We start from the raw sequence: 6,710 nt of genomic DNA on the forward strand, positions 1-6,710 counted from the left end.
ATATTTTGGAATGACTTTACGCTCAGTTGAGTTGATCTTGGCCAGCGTTCCGAGTGTTTCCACATGCTATGTGCTGACCAAATTCAGTTTTCTAATCTCTTTGCACACACTTGCCCGGCTTCCTCCCAGGTTTTGTCTGTTCCCTCCGCCGGTGTGCCTCAGGCGGCCCCTGTGGGCCCATAATCGTGCCGGGTGTTCAAAACCCAAGTGGTAGGTCCGAGTTTCCGGCTTGAGGAAATATTGCCGATAGGGCCTATGTCGGAATCCTTTCTTTTGGCAGGTGGGGTTGTGCGTTTTGCACAGAACCCTAGGAGAGGAATTTGGACAGACCTAGAGTGTGAGTGACTCAGACACGCCCCTTCATGCCCTGAGCCATACCTTCTTGGTCTAAAAAAGTAAAGGGCTGGGTGACAATTTCTTTAAGGTCTCTTCTAGACGTGAAGTTGATGATCTAGGGCGATGCCTGTCTGGATGTGGCATTAACACAGGAATCTCCCTAAAGGAGCCACTGCTGTGAATCCACCAGTTACGTCCATCTCCTTCCCTCCCTGGAGGATGTCTGTCTATACCTCCTGATGTAAATGTTTTACAACCTTCGCTCGGGAAGGAAAGCAGCCGTCCTTTGCTGCTCTCTCTGCCTCTGCTCTTGTTTATGTTAGCTCCCACTGCCTCCAAAAGAACCAGGAAGCATAGAAAGCAGGGCCTTATTAGTGGGAGAACATTTTTTTTTAATGTTTATTTATTTTTGAGAGAGGTGGAAAAACAGAGCACGAGCAGGGAAGGGGCAGAGAGAGAGAGGGAGACACAGGATCCGAAGCAGGCTCCAGGCTCCGAGCTGTTGGCCCAGAGCCCGAAGCGAGGCTCGAACCCACAAACCGAGAGACCACGACCCGAGCTGAAGTTGGATGCTTAACCGACTGAGCCACCCAGGTGCCCCAGTGGGAAAACATTTCTGAAGGGCAGTCTTCTTCCCATGATGTTGTGCGCGTGCACAAATTAAAGACTGTGAATCCTTCGGCTCTGATTTTAAAACTTGAGCAGAAACACGAGTTAGTAAAACAAAGGCCCTTTCCCCACCGTTCTGAGACCCGTTCTGGCAAATGGTTCTGGGGGTTGCATGATGGTTTGTGGTACCCGAAGAAGTGATTCCCTGGGAAGGCAGATTGCTTAATCTTTTCAGAAACCATGGAAACCCCCTGGGGCCTCTCTGCTTCCCTCTGGTGCGAGTCCTCAGCAGAAGAACAGGCTGGAAAGTGCCTGTCGCGGGAAGAGGTTAGCGTCCTGAATGCACGCGGTGTGGGCAAGATCACCCTCAGAGCCATCACTGTTTCCAAGTCCTGTTTCTGGCTTCCTTCCAACGTGAAGTCACCGCCGACATTCTGTTGTGCTGTTTCCTGTTGTGGGTGGATTTATTTAATTTTTAATGAGTGATTCACAACCCATGGCTGTCTGTTTTTCCTCCTGCTGAGAATTAAGACATGTTTCCTTTAAAAAAAAAATTGTGCTATCATCTGGGCACCGTGGTGCTCGGCGTGTTTGGGACAGGGGGACATGGTGATACCACAGAGGGGAGGCATTTAGCCTCCCCGGGACTCTTATGAAACAGCAGTGATGAAATCATCCTGTGACTATGCTGCTCCAGGGTAGAGGCGGTCGGACCTCATTATACATCCCCAGACCCTCCTTTCTCTACAAATGTTGTTGAATGCCGTGTAGCTGTTTAAAAAAAAAAAAAAAAAATTCTTTTTTTCACGTTGCTACAAATCCATTCTGCTTGGAAAGCCACGTGGTCAGTCTCCCTCCCGGAGAGCCCAGTAATATAATCAGTTGCCACTCACTCAAGCTTCCTCCTCGTCTGCCTGTTTACTCCAAGCGGCCTCTGTCCACCCAGCTGGGCTCATGTGCCGCCTCTGGTCCATAACCTTAATGGAAAATAGCACCGGGAGGCGGGGGGGGGGGGGGCGCGCATCTTGGGGACCAGAGCTGTTGAGCTCCTGTCTCACGGTCACTCCCTGCCAGCCTGCTTCCACTCCTTGGCAGATCAGCATCGCTCCTTCAGATGGGTGGGGGGGTGCCTCCATCTGTACAGTGAGGCACTCCTGCCTGGCCTGGGCGTAGCCGGCCAAGCTCGTGCCCCACGCCTGGCACCAAGGACCCCAGCGTGGGGCTTGTGTACTGAGTCGGACCGCATCAGAAATCTTTTTTTTTTTTTTTTTTTTTTTTTTTTTTGCTTTTTTTAAGTAGGCTTCATGCCCGGCATAGAGCCCAACACGGGGCTTAAAGTCACAACCCTGAGATCAAGACCTGAGAGGAGATCAAGAGTTGGGTGCAAAACCGACTGAGCCACCCAGGCGCCCCCAGAAATCTAAATAGTGCATCAGGTCCACCTGGGTGGCTCAGTCGGTGGAGTCCACCTTCGGTTCAGGTCACAATCTCACGGTTCATGGGTTCGAGCCCCATGTCGGGCTCCATGCTGATAGTGGGGAGCTTGGGGCCTGCTTCAGATTCTGTGTCTCCCTCTCTCTCTGCCCCTCCTCATCCCCCGCTTGTGTTCTGTCTCTCTCTCTCTCTCTCTCTCTCTCTCAAAAAATAAAATAAACATTAAAAAAATTTAAATACTGCATCAGAAATACAAATATTACATCAAGAATCTAAGTTCCCAAGACGGCTCTCCAAGTACCTTTTCTAGAAATTCAGATACCATGGCAGAAATGCAGGTGTTGTACTCCAAGTCCAAATACCTGGTCAGAAATCCAAGTGCCTGGTTAGAAATTCAAGTAGCATGTAAGAAATCCAAATACTTCTCGTCAACAGTGCAAAAGTATTTGATGATTTCACTCCTATGTGGAATTTAAGAAACACGGCAGATGAACATAGGGGAAGGGAGGGAAAAATAAGATGAAAACAGAGAGGGAGGCAAACTGCAAGAGACTCCTAAGTACAGAGAACAAACTGAGGGTTGATGGAGGGAGGTGGGTGGGTGAGGGGTGGGCATTGAGGAGGGCACTTGTTGGGATGAACACTGGCTGTCGTATGTAAGAGGTGAATCACTAAATTCTACTCCTGAAACCAATACGACACTAGATGTTAACTGACTTGAGTTTGAATTTAAAAAAAATAAAATAAATCCAAATGCTTCTTTAGGGTTCTTTAGGAACCCAAGTACCACGTCTGAGCATTTGTCACTGTAGTGCGTATCGGGTCCTCATTTTTCCCTAGAATGTGTGGCCCCTTTTCTGAAATTCATTTTAAAAGTTAAAAAAAGGTAACTTTTATTTCAGCTGGGCTCCTATGCAGTTTGTAGAAACTTGTCTGTTGTCTGAGTCGGGGTGACCCTGGGAGATACGAAACAGTTGGCAGTCGCCCCTAGTCACACAGCGCAGTGAGGGTCAGTGGATGGCTGAGGAAGCTTTTTCGTGACGTCTCTAATCCAGATTCCGCGAAAGACCAAGAACCAGTGTCGGCGGGGTCTCGGCAATCCTGGTGGGAAGTTTCTTAAATCCACAGGAAAGGGTTTTCTTTGAGGATATGGTTAAAAGAGAATTAATTACATCCTCGTCTTGGGAAATGAAAAGTCAAATTAAGCGAATGGCCTGATGAAAGAGAGCTCCCGGTTCGGCTGTAGAAACTCGTCTTTTCTTGAACTCCTGTTTTCTGTTCTCCATGATTTGTAGAATATGGAAAACATCGCTGGAACGGTCGCCTGGTTGGCTAGGAGACAAGGGGACGGAGACCAAGCGAGTTGGCTCCGCGCCTGACTGTGACCTGCGGGACGCGGCAGCTCGAGGGGCGGCCAGTGTCCTCGCCGGGACCCAGCAGCTCCCCAGGTCCACGAACGATTGCGGAAGGAGGGGGAGTGCAAGAGTGGTCGGGCACGGGGAGCGGGGGAGAGCAGGCAGTGGGCAGAAAGAAAACTCCACCTGTGCCTTCTCCACGGTGCCTGGGCAGCACTTAGTGTGAACGGGGCCAGCTACAGAAGCTGTTGGATTGCTTGTTCAAAGTGTAGGACAAAAAGCCTTTTTCTTCCTTCTGTGGTCTCTCTCTGGACCTGTCATGCTGGGTTTTTTGGTTTTTGTTTTTTTGTTTTTTTTTTTTACCTTCTATTCAGTGTCATGGTCCCTGGGGTACGGGGGTACTCTAGGCAGCACAGACTGTCACAGATGCCCCAGACCGTGCCCCGCGACTTGGTAAGGAAGTGCACACATCAGGGGGCAGGAAGCAGGGAGTCAAGAACCAGCCCTGGGGGAGGTGGCAGCAGGTGGGCCAGGTGTAAGGCTGCAGGGTCCCAGAGCCCTGCGCCGTTGTCCCATCAGCCTGCGCCTTCAAAACACAGAAATTCAGAGGTAAAGTTATTACAGACTTCAAGACAGCGGCTACTGGGCGTGAAACCCCATGCACCGGGCCCTTCTGAGTGTGGGTCTCTGGGCGACAGCTCTGGTCTCTTACCCCCCACCCCCCCCACCCCACCGCCAGCAGCCCAGCCGTAAGAAATGATGGTCAGAGCGCTGGAATGTTCACTCCTGGATTTTGTAATAAGGGACTTCTGTTCCCGAGGAACGCGGTCCATTTCCAAAGAGTGTTTTATTTCTCTCTGCATCGTTAGTTCATAGGAAGGTCTTCCCTGAAACAGCCCTCGCTACCCAACCCCCAGCCCATGTCACGTTCTGCATTCTGCAGCCCTGTTTCACTTTCTTTATGTTGTCGTTCAAGCCCTAGTGCGAGGGTGCACTCTGTCCCCTGCGGGAACGTAGGCACACCAGCGAGGGCACAATGAGGGAGTGTGTGTTTATTATTCCTTACGCTGCCTCACATCCTTTTTGGAGCAAGGTGGATATAAATACACAAATGAAGTCAACTGGCACCCCGAAATGCAGAGTGCAGAGTGGGGGGGCTTGCCAGAACTCGGGCATACCTGCCAGGAGACCGATGACAGCAAAACAGTCATGTGCCTTTTGGGGCCTCCATTTGAAGGACTTAAGACGGGTCCCCGAGGCCCCTAAATTCTCAGGGTCGGCGGATCCAGAATCACACCACGGGATTACTCAGCTCGCACCACGAGATTACTCAGCTCGGCTAATGGCCCAGAGCCTGCGGTGGGGTTTGAAAGTGGACGGCCCCCAAGGCTTTCTGGGGTTTCATAAATAGCTTCGTGCGATAGGTTGTTATAAACACGTCAAAGCCTTGTTTTCCTGTGACACTGCAATATTTGGTGAGTTCTTCTGGATGGCATAGCAGAATGGCTGAAGTAAACATTGCCTGGAGTGGTTGAGTTTGCTGAGCGTTGGGGAAAACTGTCAGGTCAGGAACCTAATCATTCTTACATGCCTCATTTGTCATTTCTTTTTTTTTTTTTTAAGTTTATTTATTTATTTTGAGAGAGAGAGAGAGAGTACGAGCAGGGGAGGGGCAGAGACAGTGGGGGCAGAGAGAATCCCAAGCAGGCTCCTTGCTAACGGCAGAGGGGCTCCATCCCACAAACCTCAAGGTCATGACTTGAGCTGAGATCAAGAGTCAGACGCTCAACCGACCGAGCGACCCAGACGCCCCGCCCCCATTTAGCATCTCTGCCCATGTTTACACTCATTCTCCACACGCGTGCGCACACACGCTGGGAAGAAAAAACCCCAGACCGCCTTGAAGCAAATGGACGTGACCTCTCTTTCTAGAATGCGTGTTAGTAGGAAGTAGGGAGCTTTCTGTGAGAGCTCAGCGAGGCGTGCACCCCACCTGCGTCTGCCTTAGCTGACGGCCCTGGCGTTGAAAGAGTCTAGTGTCTCTGGGAAAATTCACGTCGTGGACATCCTGTTGCCAGGAAGCAGCGCCACTCACTTTTCGTTTCAAGATGCTGTGAAGTCTCGTGTGTTATTCCCAGTGTGGACGTGGAGCCATGAACGATGTCTAATGATTTGGAAGGGGAGAGAGCCGGAGGAGGACACGCGATGCCGGAAGCTTCCGTTGCTCAGCAACGTGTAATTTCACCTGTGTTTCATCAAAGGCAGGTAAATGGGCAAAGCCCATTTAGTACGGGTGGCACATAAAGGGGAAGATCGCAGCACCTGCCCTGTTCAAATCATTGCTTCCGCCGTGGAAAATAAGCAGCAAAGGACAGATCCGGGCGGGTCGGACACCGGTGGGCGCACCGGAAGGGCGGGCAGTGCAGCGATGCCCCATTCTTCTGCATCATACTAACTTAGCAATAAAGCACATCGAGTTGCTCAAGTTTCTAACTGTACAATCTCTGGCCTAAGAAGCCCCTTCCCGAAGGTTCACCGCTGAGGCCACCCCTGTTTTCCTAAGTGTGGCCCCTCAGTATGGAACCCATGTCTGTGCAACTGCATCCGTCCAGGATACCCCACCTCCCCGGCCCCAGCTTCCGCTGTCCGCTTCCTTGAATGTCGGCAGCTCAGCTCACGAAAAGTCTTCCTTCCAGTGAAGAAACCCATATGCCCTCAGGCTCTGCAGTCACAGAAACCGGGCTGGCGAGTCCTGGCTGTTGGGAGTTACTGTAAATGCCGCGCCCCCCCTTTCTTTGTGGAGTGGGTGTTGCGAGAAGTGTGTCTATTCATTGTTGTAGCCTCGGTGTAAGGCCCCCATGACATTCTTTCCTGTGTGGGGAGAGTTTTCCTTCTGTTCCTAAAACAACAGCTTCTCAGCTTCAAGCCTGGCCAATCTGAATAGAGTCGTGGCAAAAAAAAAAAAAAAAAAAAAAA

The 6,710-nt window shown here is 50.9% G+C and overlaps 1 long non-coding RNA gene across 1 annotated transcript; it reads left to right on the plus strand.

The window, feature by feature from the left end:
* Nucleotides 1–386: 386 nt before the first annotated feature.
* LOC125917610 (uncharacterized) lies at nucleotides 387–5,698 on the plus strand. The gene is made up of 2 exons (XR_007456241.1): nucleotides 387–3,898; nucleotides 4,344–5,698. It is a non-coding gene; the product is annotated as an uncharacterized LOC125917610 (long non-coding RNA).
* Nucleotides 5,699–6,710: the final 1,012 nt, after the last annotated feature.

This window comes from Panthera uncia, unplaced genomic scaffold, assembly GCF_023721935.1.
Source record: "Panthera uncia isolate 11264 unplaced genomic scaffold, Puncia_PCG_1.0 HiC_scaffold_2085, whole genome shotgun sequence".
Lineage (NCBI taxonomy): Eukaryota > Metazoa > Chordata > Mammalia > Carnivora > Felidae > Panthera > Panthera uncia.